This window comes from Neopelma chrysocephalum, unplaced genomic scaffold, assembly GCF_003984885.1.
Source record: "Neopelma chrysocephalum unplaced genomic scaffold, ASM398488v2 Primary Assembly neopelma1_25, whole genome shotgun sequence".
In the NCBI taxonomy this organism is placed as follows: Eukaryota; Metazoa; Chordata; class Aves; order Passeriformes; family Pipridae; genus Neopelma; species Neopelma chrysocephalum.
Window position 1 is genome coordinate 37,582,961 of NW_020897694.1, and position 21,749 is coordinate 37,604,709.

Consider the following 21,749-nt stretch of genomic DNA (forward strand, 5'->3'; position numbering starts at 1 on the left):
TATTAACTTTGCTAGATATTAGCACTCATCTCTTAGATAGCTATATGTATTTGAAAATACTATAGGAATCTCAGAGGAAAATCTTACAGCTGGTCAGCAATAAACTTTTTTAGATGTGTGAGGGACATGGAGAGAGAGGAGAAATTCAGTTATAAGATTACAGCTGATACCAGGCATAATTTTCACAACTGGCCAGTACATTGAATTATTAATCCCATGCAAAACCACTTAAAAACAATAAGAACAGATGATAAAATAGGCTATATTCAGGTTTACCTCTTAATTTTCCAAACCAAGACTTCTCACTAAAAAAGGACTAATGTCTGGCTAATTGCCTGGTTATCAACATGTGATGTCTAGCTGGTGGTATGGGGAGCTGAGTTTCCACTGTAGTTGTGAAGGATTAGCAACAACTTTGGTAGCACTAGTGGTAGACCACCAAGAGTCTGAGAATTAGACTTTTTTTTACATTCACTTTGCCTCGGACTTCATTTTGCTTTCTTCAAACACTTCAGATAAAATTACTCAGTAGTATCCAACAATGATTCCAGGGAGATAATCTTGTTTAGTATACACTGAAAAAATTCTGGCAGTCTTTCCTTTGAAGCGCTCCAAGTCTTCTGTGCCTGCGAGCAAAGGCTTGAAATTTTAAAAGGACTCGTAACATTGATATAAATCCAAACCCATTCTAACTTGGACAAGTAAGAAACTCTTGGGAAAACATTTTCAACAGAGGTTTCACAGTATCACAGACTCATGTAGGTTGAAAGGGTCTTCAGGACGTGTCTAGTCCAACTTTCTGCTAAGAACAAGGTCAACACTGAATTCACAAGCCAGGTTGTCAGGTCTTGAAAACCTCCAGGGGCAGATTCCACAGCATCTCTGGGCAACCTACCCCAGTGCTTTATTTTCCTCACACTTAAAAAATTTTTCCTTATATAGAGTCAGAATCTCCCCCGTTCCGGGTAAGTCTATTATCTCTTGATCTCTTGCCATGCACCTCAGTGATAGACTTATCTCTGCCATCTTAGTAGCCTATTCATAAGTGGCTCTGAGGTCCCCCTGCAGTAACGTCTTCAGACTGAACGAAACCCAACTGCTAAAGATATTCTTTACAGGAAATGTGCTGTAGCCCCTGGATTATACTTATTTTTGTCTTGCTTGCATTGGATTCCCAAAACCAAACACAATATCTGGATGTGGCCAAGTATAGGAGAATAATCATTGCCTCAAAATACCACTAACACAATTAATACCATAGAAGAACCCTGGCTGGAAGGGTCCAACCTTTCATTTTGTTAAAGAGCCCAAAACACCATTAGGTTTCATGACTACCAGGGCACATGAACTGCTGGTTCATGTTTAGGCTACTTCCGCCCAGATCCTTAACAAAGCTGCTCTCCAGACAGTCAGTCCCAAACCTGCAGGGAGTTAGTCCACGCACATGCACACCTATCCCACTGAACAGTGAACTGGGGTGGGTATTTAGGAAGTAAGCAGGAAGCCTTTACCCTCTGAGGTAGGGAGCCACGCAAAGGGCATAGCCAGTACAGAAAAGGAACACACAAATAAATCAGATGGAGATCTTCTTGGATAGAAGAGAGATCAGGACAGTTTAAGGGTGTCTAAGCCCAAATAAAAATTCTGAGATTGTTTCTGTGAACAGTGAACTGACAGAGGATTTCATAACTGAGTGAAAATGGAGTCAAGTTAAAGGACCGCTTGTGAGGATGACATTGAACCGAGAAGGCTATGGCAGCTTGGAAGTTAGAGAGAGAGGGGATAAAGGTATGGAAAAATGTAGGTGACATCTGTAAAAACAAATAATATGTGAATACATAATCAAATACAAAACATTATTCATATTTAATAGGCAATTTTTTCTGAGTTCTTGGCTATGTCATTACAGCTTTTGGTTGTGCCTAATGTGTATCATTAAAGTCTATTTTTTTATTTGCATCTTATCATATACTAAGTGGATGATTTTAAATTCCAAATAATACTAAGAGTAGCCTATTTCTCCACCTTAGTTTTATTGAAAAATAATGCAATATCAGCAGAGCTCTCTGATGGAAACTCAAAACCTCAAAGGCTGTTCAGCCTTTGGCCTTCTTTTTAAAACTGAGATTTTATTTTAAAGAAATACTAAAATTAAGTTTCTTACCTTTCAAATCTCTCCTGCTGGAATCGGGAGTCATAAACTCTGGCTTCTTGAAGAGCAAAATTTGTTTAGACCATTCACAAAGGTTACTATTTTATGCACATGAGTAATGCAGCCTCTGTAAGTTGAATGTGATGTTATGTCTAGAAATGTTATGCATAAGATTTATCTTCAAAGATGTTTCTGAACTTAACTTATGCATATCTTTAAACTTAAATTTGATTTGATAACTTGTCAAACATATCCAATTTGTTTGTGTTTTTCTGCTCTCTTCTCCATACTGGGAAGTACTTTTTACTAACTTGACATTGGTAAAATGAGTATTAAGTTTATTAGCACCATCCACAGTTCTGTGACAAGAGAGAAAACAAAAGGCTGTGAGAGGAAGTAAGAGAAAAGAAAGGGAAGGTTTGGGAAGGTTTGGGAAGGTTTGGGAAGTTTTGGGAAGAGAAGATTTGGAAAGGGAAGGTTTGGGAAGGGAAGGGAAGGGAATATGATCATAAGCCTATGAAAGTGTGTGGCCACTTAGATTACAAAGAGCCGTGAAATACAGCAGCAACATAAGGAATAAGCATACAACCATAATTCAGCTTTCCTTGAAGACTGTGTAATCAGTCTGGATGTTGAGATGTCATGTTACTGATTCCAAACTAACTTTCTTTTTAAAAATGTCATGTGCTTGTTTGAAACATTAACTTACTATCATTGCATGTAAACCCTATATACTTCTGTTAAAATTGTGCCACTTTGACACCTTGCAGAACGTGTAATTTCACTGCTTCATGCTCCCAGTCTCCCCTGACTGGTTCTGGCTTCTTAGCTGGGTTCATCTCTTGTGATTTGTCGTGACCATGAGGATCCCAAGCAGCACCACCAGGATCACCAATGGCAGGGACAAGAATGAATCCTGGAGTATGTAGTCCAGGCAGAGACTATCCTACAGTGAAGGTTGCAAGCCTGAAGTACTGACCTGTCATTGCCATGAAGCCTTATGTCAGTATTTCCACAGGGAATTATTTTCTTTCTCAACTGAAGTATTTTGAGGGTTGATTTCTTTTCATCAAAATGTCAACATTTGACACATATAATGTCAATTTTCCAGCCATTCTGCAGTAAATTGGACCAGATACAAATATATGTGTATCTCCTCTATTTCTCCATACTAGCTGTTTTTTTCAACGAGAAATTATGGAAAAAAGTGAAGATGTGTCAGAATCTATAGGCTCTAATAGTGGGATTCATCCACAAAATACAAAAATCTATAACTGAGACATCTACATCTGAGGTTGTGACTCTGGACTCTTTTCATAATTAATGGAGAGAAATAGTCACTTTAGGGTGTGATTCATCTTATCCTGAAGTAGATGGCTAAAATAGGTCAGCTGAATCATGTTTTAAAAGCACCTCTTATTCTCCATGGGCATTAGAGGGAATCTATGGTGACAACTTCAGACGATGACAGCTCAAGTTAAATAAAATTACTTATGCCTTAAGAGTCCATAGAATTGTTGTGCATAAACTTGTCCTTTTGCTCCATAATTTCACCTGTTCATTTTATTTGTTTCCAAACATGCAATGAGTTTTTCTTTTCCTCTTCCTTCCTGTTAAACCAATCTTTTTAATCTTCATTTTTTCCAATCTACATTACCTTGCATATCCTTTTTCTATTCCTCTCATCATCATAAAATCAGGCTTTAAAACAGCAATTTTAAGCCAGTATCTGAGATAAATAAATGCATGCCATATCACCAAAACAGAGATTCTGCAGTAATGCCTACATTTCCTGTTAGTCTCACCACTAACCAACCGGTGGTCTTTTGAAATACAAGCCCCGTAACCAAATTATACCAGTTGTCTGATATGGGAGGCCAGGATCAGACAAAATATATTCTCGTGGTTTTTTCCCTATGTGGACTACACAGCACCCTTTAATAAAGGGTGTCATTTAAAATAATAAAAAATTTCCAATTTTTCTGTACCTATCTCTGGATGCCATGAATTACAAAACTGTTCTCTTTGACGCCTTTGCTCACATATGCAGCAAGGATTTTTGAGTAATTGCAGTGGCTTGGGAGTGAAGACTGCAAATACAAACTCATATAAATAATGAAGCTAGTAGGTGGTACAGTCAACACAATCTTTCTGCATTTTGCTATGCCAGAATGCTAAAAGTACATGTCAGAGACAGTGATATCTCTTTCAAACTCTTCTAGGAATGAGGTGTGAAAGAGAGTCTAAACAGTGGTTGCAGATCTTTTCCATTTGTTTCTCCAGCATGGAGCATTGCCTTAACAGCATCCTCAAAGAAAGCAAACAGCAATAAATCTGACTTCCCTCCGGATAAATCCTACAAAGGGATATAAAGAGTTAGGGATGGGGTATGAATTTCACTTCAATGCACCAGTAATCTGATTGGGCTAAATCTGGGGTGGAAGACTCAGATTAACTCGCAGCTACATACTGCAGGTTTTCAAATTTTCATAGTGTAAGAAGCAAAGAGGAACTCTTAGATCATCTAATCTACTTTCTTCTTGATCACAGGCACTTATCTTTCACACAGTTATCCCTACCTTGAGCCAAATATTTTCTCTGCAGCTAAAGTATATCTTCCTGAGAGTCATCTAATCTTGATTTGAAGATCTCAGGAGATGGAAAATCCACCACTTCCCTCTATAATGTGTTCTGATAGCTAATAGCTATCAGCATTAAAAGTGTGCGCCTTATTTCCAATTTGAATTCATCTGGCTTCAGGCTCCAGCCTTTGGTTCTTATTATACCTTCCTCCACTAGATTACAGAGTCCTTTCATATCCATTATTTTCTGCCTGAGAAGGTATATATGCCATAAGCAAGTCACCTCTCAATCTTCTGCCTCATAAACAGAAAGATCCAAATCTCTCACCAGAAGGCATTTTTTCCCATTTTTAAAACATTTCTGTATTTGTTCTCTACCCTTTCCCGTAGCTTCACTGTGTCTTTCTGAAAATGAGGACTGCAGAGTTGATGCAATGTTCCAGCATTGTCCTCCACTGTCCAGCAGAAGATCAGCTCTTCTGCTCCCTTAGTGACCTTTCAGCAACAATGTCAGGGTTTTTCTATATCGTCCCATTCTGAGCTATTGCTTGGTTGCTTATCTAGAATGAATTCTCTGTATTTTAAGGCACTCTTTTCAGTTATTCAGTTCTGTGGTTTTCATCCTCATTTCTAGAAAGGTAAGTAAGGATTTGGCTGTTATTAAAGCATCCTGCTTCTAATAGTCTAGTTTATTAAGCAATCTTTTCCACCTCCACAGTGTTCTCTTTGTTGTTTTACCACTGAATTATCCATAAATTCTTCAAGGAGTAATGTTATCCTGACACCTGGACTGTTAACAAAACACTTGCAATTATTCCTCTACTACCAGTTTTTGTGAAATCAGAGGAGAAACATCCCATTTCAGCTTTGCATTGTTTTGCATAAGAGTAGCAGCAGGGGAAGGGGTCTGACAAGTAACACTGTCTGATTACCTTCTATGGCATTCCTTATATGTCAGGACTTGTTCAGAATTGTCATCAATGTACTGTCCATTTCTCCAGCTGCTCTTAAGAATTCTTACATGCTGGTTATCCAGTATTGCAGATTTCAGAATGTTAATCACTAGTTGTTCAGCATCCTCTTTGATTACTAATGGGGAATCCTCTTCACTATCCTTATGTGATACCAGTAGGGCTGAACTTAGTTCACCTTGGAATGGCTAAGTCACCTGAAGACATTAGTTTTGATGCATCTAAAAGTATTGCAAAATTCAGGATGAACTGGATCAACAGTTGTAAGGCAAATGGGTATGGTAGGAATCAAATATCATGCCAAAACCAGAAAGGAGTATGCTTTGTTACACTTTACTTTCATATATATCAGTCACCCATGAAGTGGGAAAGGAAAGTTCGAATATCCCTCTTCTCTTGGAATAAGGGTCCTGTTCTCTTGTCTCACAGAAAATGGTGTGAGCACTGAGATAAATGACTCCTGAACAGAATAACTTCTGAAGTTCCACCACATTTTCCAAGAACCTAGATACATATTTGGCTATTAAGACAAAATCCAAGCGCTCTTTAAAATGTTATTTTTCTATGTGCTGAAAATATAAAGAAAAAGAAATTTGTTCATATTTACCTGAAATGAAATATATAATTTAATAAAGAACAAAAAAAATCAATTATTTGTATAACACACACCTAAATACATAATTTAAATTTTTCAGATTCAAACCAGAAATATTTATTAAGAAGTTTACATTTTCAACATCATAGTGAACAGTTTCACCACCTCAATTTTCTGAAAGTTCTGCAGTATATGTAGATTATTTTTTTTTGTGTAGAAATTAAAAAATACCATCCTGTTTATAACTGTGTTTGGCATATGTTTTTGCTTGTTTCCTCCAGCTACTTATATTAATTTTCAGCACTTTATAGGTTCCACTGAGATAGATATAGCTTATGTCCATATTACATTACATTACAACACAAAGTCTTTAATTAGTAATGTCATTTTGGATGATCTATCTACTCTTCAACCAAAGACAGTACCTATCCTACCCATGAGATGGAGCCCCGTCTGTTTCTGCAGCTCGTTGGTCTAAAAGAATAAGGTTCCAGTGCACCCTCAGTGTTGTTCCATAATGGTAAAACTTTCATCTTCAAATATGTTGTGCAACCAAGGTTTAAAGAAGAGTGTTTTCTGTCTCTTGCTCTTGCTTTTGGGATCAGAAAGATTTTCCAGAAGGTCATATTTGTTACCTTCTTCACAACCGTTTTACCATCATTTCACCTGCTACTTAATTTCATTCTGGTGAATACAGCATAAGTATAAAGATTTACTGATTGAGTTCATAAAGCTCCCCAGTCTTGGAATGGTTAACTTGTGGTTTGCTCTTCAGCAAAATGACTGCAAAATGTCTGCAGCTGATCTGAGGCAATATACAACATTGTTTCTAACCTGTGTCTATACCATTAATTAGAAGAGGTTCAGGAACTGTTCTTTTCCCCAGAGTCTAATGGTACCAGTTGGTGAGGTCTACACTGTTTATGACTTTTGCTTTTCTGGGGGGACAGATTTTTCTCTGAATCACCTTCATACATAGTCTGCCAACAACTGAGCAGTGTAGACCTTCAGTATGATATTTTCAGGGCCACAAAACCCCATCCACACTGGACTTAACTATTAGCACATACACACTCACAATTCATTAAAGCCAGTCAACATAACTAAAAGCTTACTATTTATTTAGCTATCTAATCTCCTTTTTTACAGGGTGTTAATTTAGGCAACTCAAAATTCATACCTTAAATGCCTCTGCTGAACCACCTTCATATTATTTGATGACCTATGACTTGGATTCTTTAACACTCCGTTTTATCTAGGATAAGGCCTTTGTCTCAATGTCATTACCGAGCTCCATTGCTTCAGTGGCAGGAGAAGTCTTTATACAGAGAAACCTGATGGGATTCAGCTTCAGGTTATCCTTAAAATGGGGGACTTCCAGCTGGACCTCAGTCGAAGGTGCACAGATTTGAGCCACTGCATTAACTGCTGAGATGCTCTCCTGGAGTAGGAGGAAGCATCCTCCGTAGTCAGTGACTCTGGGAGCCCAGCTGAAAGGATGAGCCCTTCACCACCACCCAGCACTGCCCAGTGGAGATTTCCTCAGCTACCTGAGAGCCACCCAGTCCAGGTACCTGAAGGTAGAGATTGTGAATAGTTTCCATTTTGTGGGGGAAACTAACAAACAAACAAAACAATAAAAGGACAACTAACATGCAGTTCAAAGACCTTTTATCCTGGAACAGCTGCATATTCAGACACTGACATCTTCCTCTGAATTATGCTGTACTACAGCCCCAGACAGAAAAGTGGATTAGATAATATTGACAATCAGTGCCTATTTAAATGCCCATTTCAACTGAAATAAATGCTACATGTACCAAAGAACAATATTTAGGATGGAAAATCTCACCTGTCTCTATTCTTATGTAATGTAATAGCCATAAATGCATATACTTAACTAAATAAAATTGTTATATACCACCTTTCTTCTTATGACATTTATCACAAAAAGCTACTCAGTGCAGTCCAGTACTGTGCTAGGGAAATGAGAGGAGCACTTATTCCTTCACATTAGTTAGCATGTCAAAAGCTTTTTATCTCAAAGATATTAAATGGTAAGAACATTGTGTTTCAACTTCTGAATTGTCATACATCAAAGATTTTAGAGGACTTCTTTTTTAAATTGACAGTTGTCATTTAATATACAGTATGATCCAAAGCATATTATTTCTGAATGTTACCAGGGAGATTTCATTGGCTTTTGTGACATTTCCAGTCTTTGGTATAATTGGCTAACAGCTTTTTTAACATAATGTCTTTTAAGAAATAGTGTACCTGGTGTTCTGGGGCATCACATCTACTGTTTTCTCTTTTCTTTGTTGTCCAAAAATGTTACCCTAATGATAAAAAGTGACATTATTTTAAAAGATAAGAAACACCAAAATTATTTTCCGTCTGACCTTTACAGTTACCAGAACAAGCGGCTTCTGTTAGCAAAATAGTTCAAGCTTTTTATTACAAAGGATATTTGGCAGTATTCCATAAGAAAAAAAATACATGTAGTTCTTGTCAGGGGAAGTCATTAGGCCTTCTCTCCTTATGCCAGGCTAACATTTTAACAAAAATAAAATTCTGGATATTTTAAGGCAAAGGAGGAAGTTGACTGTGAGAGGCAGGGATATTTCACATAACGCTCTTTATGAGTGTACTAATGTAGTTTTATGTCTTCAACTGCACCACTTTGAAGCAAATACATTGGCTTTACCCAAGAGTTCAAGGAGATTTTGGTGACCTTCATTTCCCAGCTGCACATTTATGCATTCAGAGTTTTTTTCTTCACCCTGGTCTGTTGTATTATTAGAATGATGCTCCTTCTTTAGGGGAGGCTGGGAGGTAAGAGAGATAAGTAACTGAATGGTTCAATGTGGCTAAATTGCTACATTTATGATTTTTTAAATAATTATGGCTACTCCTCATCCCTACTGGTTTTCTCCAGGTAAAGGCTTATTAATCAATTCTTAGCTCCACTCCATACCTCTCATTGTTGATTTTACAAGTTACCACAGAACTTGAGAAGTGGAAGTGCTTGAGATCTCAAAGACTCATCCAGCACAGATCCTTTTAACCGCTGTTGTTGTTGCTCTAGTTCTTCAGTCCAAATAAGGAGGACATATGTCTTGCTTTCAGCTCCCATGACAAAGATATGACATTGTTGTCACTGATGCTTAAGAAAGACTGTATGAGTCACGTTACAATAGCAACAAAAGTTAGAACAAAGCCCTCTTTCTTGTTGAAAGAGTTTGCTGGTTTAGTGTCTTTTGCTCAGCTGGTGGTACTGAACATAGCCTGCAAATGGATGAAATACATTTTAGGTGCATGAAAGCAAAAATACTGTTTAAAAACATAAGATTCCTCTAGGAAAATAATTAGAGACAGCTATAGTCATTAACTCTGGAATATGTAATTCTTCCCACAATTCTTAAATATAAATTGAATGCAGTTGCATGCCACAGTATTAAAGAATATATGAGTTAAATATCTTCTTGCTTCAAAGATGAGTGGTCTAAAGCCTGAAAAATTACAGTATATGCACATGAACATAAAGGACTGGCTTTACTGACCATTTCTTTGTGTTTGGGGGATAGATTTCCACATGGCATAATATTTCCACTTGCATTGGTTTCCTGGCATGAAAATGTTTATTGCACTCATTAGCTAAGAGGATGTCGGCACTGGTCCAATGAACACAGATCTGCCTTCTGATTTCAGCCATTAAATTGCAATGGGATTCATAGGCTTAACATTGTGGGTGTGAGAATAATAAAATGGAACTCCATCTTTAGCCCAGTTACCATGGATGCAGTTAAAGGTCATAGTGGCAGCTGCTAACTAGTTGCCTTTTTAGCTGTATTTCCCCTCCTGCTATGTGTTTTTGTGTACCTTAGTTTCTGCAAGTCAGCCTTAGAGCAATTCCACTTCCTTAACTTGGTGTATAGGTTTCTTCCCCAACGTGATGGGTGCATTTCCATAAATATGGTTGTTATGGGCACCCCTGTATTGAATTATTTGTCATTTAATGAAAAATGAATGCAAAGACCTTAGAAAAAAAAAAACACCAAAAAACAAACAAACAAACAAAAACCCAACCAAACAAACAAACAAAAAACCACAGAAATGCAGCCTGCCCAGTACCCAGAATTATTTGTATTTTCTGCTCTCTGCTTCACATTCCTAACTGGGGGGGCATGGGGAAAGAAAGAAAGAAAGAAAAAAGGAAAGAAGGAAAGAAGGAAAGAAAGAAAGAAAGAAAGAAAGAGAAAGAAAGAAAGAAAGGAAGGAAGGAAGAAGGGAAGAAAGAAAAAGAAAGAAAGAAAGGAAGGAAGGAAGAAAGGAAGGAAGAAAGAAAAAGAAAGAAAGAAAGAAGCCCTGTATATAGTGAATTCCCATCTCCATTTAAACTCATAATGGGTTCAGGCACTGAGGCATTCACAATGTGGAACATCAACTACTACTTCTCCATTTGGCCCAAAGTCCTAGGAGTTAATTCCCTGTACTGCATGAAGTGTCAGAGTAATTACTGCTGATCAGTCCTATTTCTCAGCATTCTGTCCTGCTTTGAGAGGCACCCTGTTTATTGATGCACCGCCACCTCATCACAGTGCTTTCATTCAGGCAAGCTGCTTAATCGAAAGGGCTTGGACAATGCAGGATTTTCAAAGAGAAGAAGTGGAAAAAAAAATTAAAAGTAGCCAAGTAAAATAAAGTGAATGGTAAAGAAACCTGAAAGCTCTACAAAATATTTGCTTATGTCAAACCTTCATTTCAATAGATTTTAAAACTCTTATTAGTTTCCAAAAGAAGGTACTGTGAGTCTTTTCTGTGGTGACTTAACTACGTGATCACATCCTTTTGAAGATTTTTAAGAACACAGTGCTGGAAGCCCTCCTTGAGGAATGTTTATCAGGTTGTTTTCTGTTTATATACAGGCAATGACTGTGTCAACTTCATGAACCACAATACAAACAAATATTTTTTAGAGTTTCTGCCTCTCTGTTTTAAAGACACATTTACCTACTTGTCGTTACACCAAAATGAATTAAGTACTATTTGAACCAAGTATTTTGGCTCCACACAAGGGTAGCTTCTGGTCCTCTTTGGCAGGGTGCCACTTCATTAATTTTTATTTCAAACACAATATGAAAATTTTAATTTTAATATAGTATATAAGTATGATGGCTTATGTATAAAGCCTACACTGTGACTAACTCATGCTCCTCCCCTCCTTGCACTTCTGTGAATTTTAGAGAGCGGTAGAAAGTTTCACAGAATTCCTTTCAACTTAAATATTATCAGGCTTTGAGTGCTTGTTAGAGAAGATAGATTCATTTGAGCTAGCATTTTCATTTAGAACTCAGTGTTTTCCAAGATTAAGTTGCTTTTGGGTAGTTGTAGGTCTGTGGCTACCTAGACTGTAGTAATTTTTTAGTTGAATCTGTTTTGCCTGTAGCAGTGTAATAGGTTGCCATATGGAAGAGGAAACAAACAGGTAATGACATTGCTTCATTAAAAAAATAATGTTTCATGAGTTGTTCAGCAGTGTTAAAAATATCAGAATAGGAGTGCTACAAGTATTCCAGTGTCCTGTTTTACTGTTTCCTCCACCATTCTTTAAATCTGAGAATTTTTTCTTGTGCCTTGTTTACTGTTGATATTTTCTGGCTGATTGGATAGGAATGACATTTTGACAATTTACTGTAGCAGTAAGCACTGTACAAACAAAAGGTGCTGATGAAAACTCAGAACCCATTATTATGTAAATTATGGCTGACTAACACAGATTCCATCTCACAGTCACCATCATTGAGACCAGTTTTACTCAATGATAATAATTTTCATGATTGCAGTCTTCAGAGAGATCAGAAATATGCTCTAGCTGTTGCATTTATCTACAGCGGGTACTTGACCCTTAATTAAATTCTGAAACTTTTTTATATAATAAGGTAAAATACAGCTGACACTTCTATTCAAACAAAGAGCATCAAACATAGATCTACCAAATAAGATAAAGGTATTTCAGACTTACCTTGTTGTAATGCTAGCAAACATGAAGACTACAACATCCTTTGAAAGAGAGCTTTAAGTTTAAAATACAAAAAAAAAGAAAGAAAGCATTCTGTTGGGCAATTTGAATGTTGCACTTCAGCAGTGTCTGCTGAATGCTGGGCTTGCTCTGCAGAATGGTCTTGAACTTTATATTAAAATATGCATGACAGGAAAAAAACCCGAACGAGCTTTGAGTATATAGGTGATGTTTCTCCCATATATTATTGCAGTCATAAGTGCAAAAAGATTATAAGGTAAAATAATATGCTAGCTAATGTTCATCATCAACTTTCATAAGAGAACGCTCTCCCAAATCTTGAAAACTGCGCTTTGTAAAACTATTCCTCTTAAAAACAGATTAGGAGCAACTCAAGGTGCTGCACTACTGAGCTGGTGTTCTGCTGCTAACAGAAAAAAAAAATGATTAAACATTGCACAAATAATTAATTTGGCATATGTCTATGTATATATGTTTCAAAACCTAGGGAAACACTGTAGAGAAAAAGGGAATGGAGCTTTTCATTTAATGTTTACATTTTTTAAGACAGCTCTGTAAGCTTTTGGTGTTTCTTTCCCCTCTCTCCTTCCCATTCCAGTTTTCCCCTCTCCTCCCCACTCTCCTCACCAGTTTTTTAAATGAGAAAACAGCCAGTCCAGATAAACAGTAACAGTCCAGGTAAGCAGTAACAGTCAAGCTAAAAAGGTAGGGTATCATAAAAATGTACATTCAGTATTTCTTTAGACATAGTACTTTGCTAAACTGTCAGTTCATAGAACCAATGAGCTAAGAAAAGTAATTACTTAAGTGGATTTCATGAAGAGTAGAAAGATGATTGTGCCACATTAAATAACAATTGTATCCTTAATGATGTGTTGGACTATAATACAAACATCCTTCTGCCATTATATGCAGTACAATATACCTTTCTAATTACTCTGGTGGCTTCCTCTTCCTTTATTAGGATGCTAAGCTTTCAGAGACTATATGAGTATTATATGAGTTTTTTTAAAAAAAAATACAGTGAGTGCAGCTGCATGGTCATTGATAAATTAGTTATAAATTAATGACAAAATGTATATGAATTGAATAACTTTTTTATTTCTTTTTTCCTTCACAAATTTTGATTCTTTTTAGACAAGATGTAATGAAATTTAAAAAAATTACTTCTTCATGTTTTTTTGGCATTTCTAGATGTATAAGGAGTATAGTAATATAAGTCCAGATAATTAATAAGGCAGATGCAAGGCACTATAGCAAACATATGAAACAAAGCTAGAATGGGGTAGATAATTTGGTATCGTTAATTTCAATGATTTCTCACTTATAGCCTGTGAACCCTTGGGGATCCTTAAGGTTCCTGTCAGTGGTCCCTGAAAAAGCGATTTTATTATCTGCAAGCTTAAATATATTACATGGATATTCCTTTCCACTAAAAATATTTTTAGATTGTCTGCAAATTCAAAAAGGTTGAAAATCACCTCTCCATTTCACTGCTTATATTCTGATCCCTTAGAGACGGAAACCCTACACTTTTTAGCACAGCCTTCTATAAATCAGTATGGTTTATATGATTTCTAGAGGTTTTTTTGTACACAGTCTAACCACTCATTAGACTTGATTTCCTAACATTCTGTCAGCACACAGAATACTTGGACCAAGTTAAAATTTGCACACATTAATAGCCCCGCTGAAGAAAAAGGAAACATCTTTTATGTGGAAATTCTTCCAAATGTATAAAGGGACTGAAGAACTGGGGAAAAAAAATCTAAAAATTGGACAATTCTGGATTCTCTATCAGAGCCTCACTTAACTTTTACAATAGAATTTTTCATGAAAGACCAAACTTGAATAAGTGAACAAAATAAAACCTGCAAAATATTCTTCTCCTATGTTGTCTCTTAGTAGAGATGCACCCCTTTAACTTATATAACTCATGTTCTTCTGTTGCCAATTAGTACTGTTAATAACAATAATTCTATGAAAAGTTCGGTCTACTTTTATGCTCATTTCACCGCAGTCCCAAATTAGGGAATTTTAGCTGGGAATTTTATCAGTAAAATCAATACAATATTTTCAAAGTTCCTTACCACTGTTGGGTGACCTGAAGTTATCTTAGATGAAAGAGAACAATATTCTGTTTTTGAAAATCAGGTTTGACCCTTTTGAAGTATGGCAATAATAGGAAAAATATGTCATAGCATAACCAAACTATTTCACAGTCCTAATCAGTTGTGAAAAAACTTGTCTCACCCTTTGTTAAAAAATCAGATACATTGTATAGGTTGTTTCATATCTGACTGTTCACATATTGTCAAAATAAGACGAGACAATGTCCATAATTTGAAATAAAATCCATCTATAAAATTCATCTGCAATTAACATAATCCATATCCTACTAGCAGCTCAGCAAGTATATATTTTCTCTTTAGTCCCGAATTCTTACTGATACAGTAAGAGCTCTGTGCTTGGATCGTGTGCTGGGCAGAATTATGAGAATCTTTATAAACTCCCTGCTGCACTGCTTGGTTAGCTCAATTCAAGATTAGTAAATGGCCCTTGGAAAGTAAGCAGAGTTGTTCCCCTGTTACTGTATTAGAAGGGTATATACATAGCCATATATTCTTCTGAAATCAGTCATATGAAGCCTGAGCCAGAAAAAAAAAAAAAAAAGAAAAAAAAGTGTTGCCTGGTAAAACTGCAACTAAGTGAAAATTTGGTGCTGGAATGAAAAAATAGCAGCTGGGAATAATTTGTCATTCTTACCAGCACACATTATCACCAGCAGAGTATCCTTTCCTCAGTACTCCCTAGAACTGAGTCCACTGTGAGGTGACAAATTCTGTTGCTCTGTTTTTTCAGAGAGAAAGGTAGAACAATCTTCTGCTTTGTTCTGAAGGTTAGCACTTACCTACTTGGATTAGCTCAAATCCAAGCATATTAGGTCTTGAAAAATGAATAAATTATTAAAAATATGTTACTTATGGCATTTTTCACTTTTTTTAGGGAAAAAAGTACTGCTGGGAGAAGAAGCAAACCGTGAAACTGGACAAAGATGGTTGCATATAATGATTCAGGTACACTTTATAACTTATAATTGTCACATCATATCACCAATCTTTCTGCCTGCCAGAGAGGATGGTGAGTCAGTCCCTCTTTATGTTTTGTGAAAAGTTACTTCTTCCCATATTAGTAGGTCATGCGTGAGAAACATATAAGTTACATCTCAGACATTAAGAATACTGTTCAGTAGGAAACTTCAACTGTGTTTAGGCACATAAGTGAAAATGTTCAGTCTTAGAAATCCCCTGTCAGAGGATAATGCCCAGACTCTGCTGATGTCTTGATTTTCAGTAGAGTCTAATATTCCTTGTTGTCTAAAGCTCTTATATCTAGAAATGTTTCTGTGTAAAAGAAAAACAATACAATTAATTACTCAGTTTTCTCTTTCTGCTGGGTTAAGAACCCATCTTTGGCTTTCAGGTGCTTTTCTTGTTGTAGGTTACCTCCAGATCACATGAAACAGGTTCAAGATAAATTTCATCTACTTCAAAAGATTGGCATTCAGTTTGCTCTAGAACAGCATGAATGGGGCTGACATGGAGAAAAATATTTCCTGAAACTGATCTATCTACTTTTACTTACTAAAAAACAGATTGCTTACTGTGGTAGTGGCAGTGTAGGATGCAGTTTCTGCATGCTCGGCACCTGCCTTCTTGAGGTCCACTTCTGCTAATTTCCATAATCTCTGAAGCTGGTCAAACCAGTGCTGGGAGCCAGTGCCAGTTTTGCAAGGACCCAGAGTAGATCTATGTTATAGACAGGCTTCTTGATGCTTAAAAGTCCTACATAAATTTTACCGTGGGAGCCAGCCTTGAAAGCCAAGAATCAGAATGTATTATTGCAAATGATGTAGCAATTTTTTTTTTCTGTTCAGTTTTCTCATCAAAGACCTTGGAATAACTGTACCCATCACCAGTTAGTCTTGGCAACAGCTCTGCCACATGGAGAAGTCACCTTATCAACATTATAAAGAAGGGAAATCAAGCTTACCTAAGATTCTATGGCAAGGTACTGTAGAGGTAAGAAGAGTACCAGTGTTTGAAATCTGTATCTGAAGCACAAGTTCATTCTTATCCCTCTGAAAGGGAAATTACTATGATAGTACGTAAAAGGTTTCTGTTTGAGATGGAATTTGCAAAATTCACTCTTTAAGTATGCTTGGTGCTTGGGCAGTACACATCTACCATGGTATGCAGGTCTGCCTCCCCTCATAAATGGGTGGAGAGCTACAGCCTTACATGTTCCAGAAGTTCATGACCTTTAGAAAGTAATAGAAGTATAAAACTGGACTTGTAGTGAGACTTTTCACCTCAGTTTTATCCAAATATCAGGAAGCTGATTCTTCTGGCCCTCTAAAGGGTGTTATTACCTGTTGCATTCCATTGCCTGCTCCTCAGTGCTGGTCCTGAGGGTGCTGTGAAGGTTTTGCATCCACCTTCAGCTGAGTTGGACTTACGAACTGGAACTAAGATCAGAACTGGCAGCTAGACTTGTGCCAAATTGAAGTTTTATTTATTTAATCATTTCATTGCAAGGTAGACACTGTGCCTGTGGTTTATTTCTTTAAAATCAAATAAACTATTTATATATAGTGAAGAACTGTAAAACACATAGACCCTATTCACTAATATTTTTATGGTTTCTTTACACTTGACAAGTAAAGAATTTGTGAAAGTGTTTTTTTGTACCCAAGTCCACAGAATTCTTGGAGTATTTTTTGGTTGAATTAGGAAAAGGTGCAATCTAGATAGTCAACATCAACTTAGCTCCTGTTTTTCCTTAATATGCAGCATGAACCTTTCTGAGTGAGTTTTTAATGCATGTTTTTAATGGAATACATCTGATGAAAACTTAAGAAAATACCATCAACTTTTATCTATTTAACATTTTCGTGTTATTAAATAAGAATACCTCATGTGAATTTCAGGTCAGAGTGGAAATATAAATTAGCTACTGTTTTCCTTCCCCTCCTGATAATATTGTTTTGTTTACATCACTATGGAAAGCTTTATGCAAATTTTCTTGCCACACCATATCCATTATATCTTAAAGAGAAAACAGTCTAATAAAAATTCTCAAAACAGCTATTACTTGTAGGAAAGGAAACTAAAGGTCTACAGTCTTTCAAAGTGTCATTGCCACTAACTCGAGCTTCATAGAGAAGGAAATCAGAACTGTTCTTTCATAGAGACAAATTACAGTGTGCTCCAGATGAAGCCAGCAAAGCAATAGAGAGGCTGCAGTTTGCATTCTAGCTCTCATATGATATTTTAGTCCTGTGAACAAGGGGCTCCTGGATGTTTTTGCCACTCATGCTGACAGTTTGTCAGGTCGCTCCTGCACACGCCTTTACAGCTGCAATTCCTGCTGCATATATTGCAGGACATGTGGAAAGCCATTAGTTGTTTCAGTCTGCATCACTGTCATTCTAAAGTACAATCTTGCCATGCACTTTGCACTACGAGGGCTAGGAAACCAGTATCTTTCATAGTAATGACTTCCAGTTTACAGCCTTCATTTGTTATATTTCCTCAATAGCTGTTGTGTTGAGATTAACTGCATAAATGGTCTGCAGCTGGCTGTTATGAATTAAGGGAGTTTAATCAAAGTATTTCTAATGTACAGCATAATGATAATACATGGGGGAAGTACTATTTAAGAGATAATGATGGCTTCAGAAGATCACTGTTGTAATGTTTAGTGCATATGCCTTCAGCATTGAATTTGTTGTTGTTCTGAATATGCTTAATGGATCAGTGAAAAGCTGCCTAATGTGGGATTGTTTGATGGGGCTGACAGAGCTGGAATTAGCCCATTGCTGTTTACTGCATACAGCCATTAAGATTAATTGCTGCCAGATAATTTTGACTGTTTTTATCTTTGGGAAAAAGTGTCACTAATGGGTTTATAAATTGGTTCACTATTACTAATAGTAAGGCCAGTGTAACAGGAGAGGATGTCAGCAGCTTATTCTAAAGATAAAGGTAAAAAGTATGAAGTACTATATGACTTGCTAGTTTTAAGGGATAATGTTATCTAATAACAGACAGACTGATATATGATGCTCATTAATGCTATTTCCCAGGCTTTGGGTTGAACCTAATAGATGCTAATAAAGTCTTATTTGATGTACCATTAAAAAGCTCAATCTGTTTTCTGCATTAATGCACAATGTTGTTTATCACATTTTCAGTGACTAAAACCAAAACCCTCAATCTGTTATGTAACTAAACAACACCAGGCTAGTTATACCTATTTTTGTCTTTGTTTAGAGACACAGAAAAATTTATAGGGCAACCACATTTCTGCATATACTGTATGCAGTTCATATCTCTCAGATTTCTGTCAACAATAACAGCACTTCAGATTTCATTTTAACCTATCCTCTTTTACATATATTGTCACAGGTAAATTCAGCAAAGCAGTCCCTCAAAGAGATAAATTAATTGGTTTGCAAATGTTAGAAAACAGTCTTGGGATGTGGACGAAAGACTATTCAAGGAGGATGAGTCCACATTAGAGGCTAATATTCTGGTATGCCACATATACATGTGTGTGCAGTGCCTCTAATTTGCTGTGTATTAAAATTAAAGTTCTTTGTGCACTGACTCTCAAATATATCCCTTATATCTAAGGGCATTGACAAGGGAATGTGAAGAACATGCACTAAATAGAGAGAAACACAGACAAGAAGAGAGGAAAACCAATAACTTATGAGTAGTTAAGTTGTTTTCTTTTCAAGTAGAGATAGTGTAAATTATGAAGTGATTTCCTTCTCCAGTTGAAAGAGCATTTATATTTTTCATGACCAGTTTTTAATTTGTGCTGTGAACATCTTTTTTTTTTGAGGAACTCTGAATAGTAAAACAGTTCTTGTCTAAAAAAAAGGCAATCTCAAACAATACCAGAAAAAGCTCTTTGCATTATTTTTCCCCTCCAGAATGTTAACAGGTGAAGACCTTTAAGAAGCTAAGAGGAAAAAATTATAGGGTAGCAAGATCAATTCTGCTCTATTTGCTTGTATTTGTTTCCACAGTAGTATTCCAAGTGGTATTCTTGCTTCTTTGCCATTAAGGACATGAGCCATTTATTCTGGTTTAGACCATTTCCCCGTGCATCCACTTTAAACTTCCACCCTTTTGCCATATTTATGCCATCTACCTATGTATACAGAAATGCATATTTATGTGTTGGGACCTTATATTATGTAGGGAACTGGCTACAATCTAAATATTTGTGCCATTGTTTATGTATCTGAATATTGTGCAATACTGCCTGAGCATAGACATTCAGGTTTTTTCACTATGCCAACATCCTGATTTCCTTCTCTGTCATATCCATCATCATTGACTGCATTATACATATCAAATAAATCGTCTTTCAGTAAAAATTCTGTTTGTACTCAGTGCTAGCACTCTTTTGACTTAAATCAATTTAAAACCAGTTTCATTAATTTAGTACAAACTCTAAGTAGACACATTAATGTTGGGCTACAGGCAGTTTGTATTGATTTAAAAGAGATGGTATTACCTATTTCATACTGATTTTAAATCCCATTCTTAGTTAAATGAATGAAATTTTCACATAGAAAGTTCCAAGTTTTGTTCCCAAAAAGTGTTGCCAAAGTTTTCATGCAGGACCCTGCATAGGTGCCCATTAACCTCTCCTTTCTATTGTTAATGACTCTAAATAACATCTTCAGGCAAACTTTGATTAGGTTGTTAACCAAGCTCTCTGTGGCAGGCAATTTAGGATGATAGCTTACATAAAAATTATTCCAGAATAAGGTATAGTCTTGTGGGCTGTCTTAATGCAGAGTAGCTGTCCTGGAACAGTTCCAGGTAGAAATACTCTGAAGGAGCTTTGAGTGTTCTTGTGCCAGTTTGGACAGAACAGGACATCCTTGCCTGTGTCCAGTGGGAATGGATTCCCTGTGTTAGATCAGCCAGCCCAGACATCTTGAGCAGCCTAGAGTGTCTCAAAAAACATCTGTGTTTGGTGACCTGAATCCTTTCCTATTCTCCTTTTAAGTAATCTCATTCCAAAATAAATGGTCATGCAAATTTTTACTCAGGGGAGGGGAGGGGAGGGAAGGGAAGGGGAGGAGAGGGAAGGAGAGGGGGGAAGGAAGGAAGGAAGGAAGAAAAGGAAGAAAAGAAAGGAAAGAAAGAACCAGTCCTTTACCTTGCAGGTGCATCTGTTTTGGGTCATGCTGTACATGCTATGGCTTTCTTCCTAATCTGCTATTTAGTACAAAGCTGCTCTGGTTATGGATTTGCAGAAACAGCATGTTAATCCCGAACTATCTTTTCCAAATCAAACACAGATTTGGGCTGCTTAACCTAAAAACAGCAGTCATTAAAGTTACCCAGGTGTTTCTAAACTACAATCTGTTGGGTAAAACAAAGTGATATTTTTCAGAATGCAGGGCCTGATCTTCAATGCAGTAGAGGCAATCTGATATGAAATGGACTTCACTAATATTACACAGTAGCACCGGTGCCAAAGTTCAGCAATCAAGAGGAACATATATTTACATTACAGTGCAGTATAAATGCAACTTGAACAGTTTTTCCTGAAAAACGTCACCAGTATTTCAGGAAGAGGGGCTATCACGATTCATGTTCATTCTCAAAATTGCAATGAATACTTGAGTTTCATGAGCTTCCTAAACATCCAGCTTTTTGTATCTCTGTATCGAGTTTGTGTGCCAAGCTTCAGATACTGAGGAGGTTATAGGGGTGGCTCCTCTGAGAAGCTGCTAGAAGCTTCCCCCATGTCTGACAGAGCCAATGCCAGCTGGCTTCAAGACAGACCTGCCCCTGGCCAAGGCCAAGCCCATCAGTGACAGTAGTAACATATTTAAGATAGTGTGATAACATATTTAAGAAGGAAAAAGTTATTACGCAGAAGGAATTGCAGCCAGAGAAGAGGGGAATGAGAATATTTGAGAGAAGCAACTATGCAGACACCAAGGTCAGTGAAGAAAAAGGGGGAGGAGGTGCACCAGGCTCTGGGGAGAGATTCCGCTGCAGCCCATGGTGCAGACCATGGTAAAGCAGCCGTCCCCCTGCAGCCCATGGAGGCTCATGGGAGTGCAGTGATCCACATGCAGCCCATGAAAGAGGTTATGATCCTGTGGGAAGTCCACACTGGAGCCAGCTCCAGGTAAGGACTTGGGGATCCATGGAGAGAGGAGTCCACTCTGGAGTAGGTTTACTGGCCCTGTGGGAGACCCCACTGGAGCAGTCTGATCCTAAAGGACTGCACCCCTTGGAAAGGGACCTATATTGCAGCAGTTCTAGAGGAACTGCAGCTTGTGGGAAGTACTCACATTGGAGAA

At 37.1% G+C, this 21,749-nt stretch overlaps 1 long non-coding RNA gene across 2 annotated transcripts in view; it reads left to right on the forward strand.

Annotated features, from left to right (window-relative positions):
* LOC113963635 overlaps nt 1-21,749 on the forward strand; it is a 122,136-nt gene that overhangs the window by 2,912 nt on the left and 97,475 nt on the right. Inside the window, exons 3-4 of one of the 2 annotated variants that reach the window (XR_003532899.1) lie at nt 15,350-15,484; nt 16,281-16,374. This is a non-coding gene — a long non-coding RNA (uncharacterized LOC113963635). Of the gene's footprint in view, nt 1-15,349; nt 15,485-16,280; nt 16,375-21,749 lie in introns of those variants that run through there. The other variant, XR_003532900.1, reaches the window with a different exon arrangement.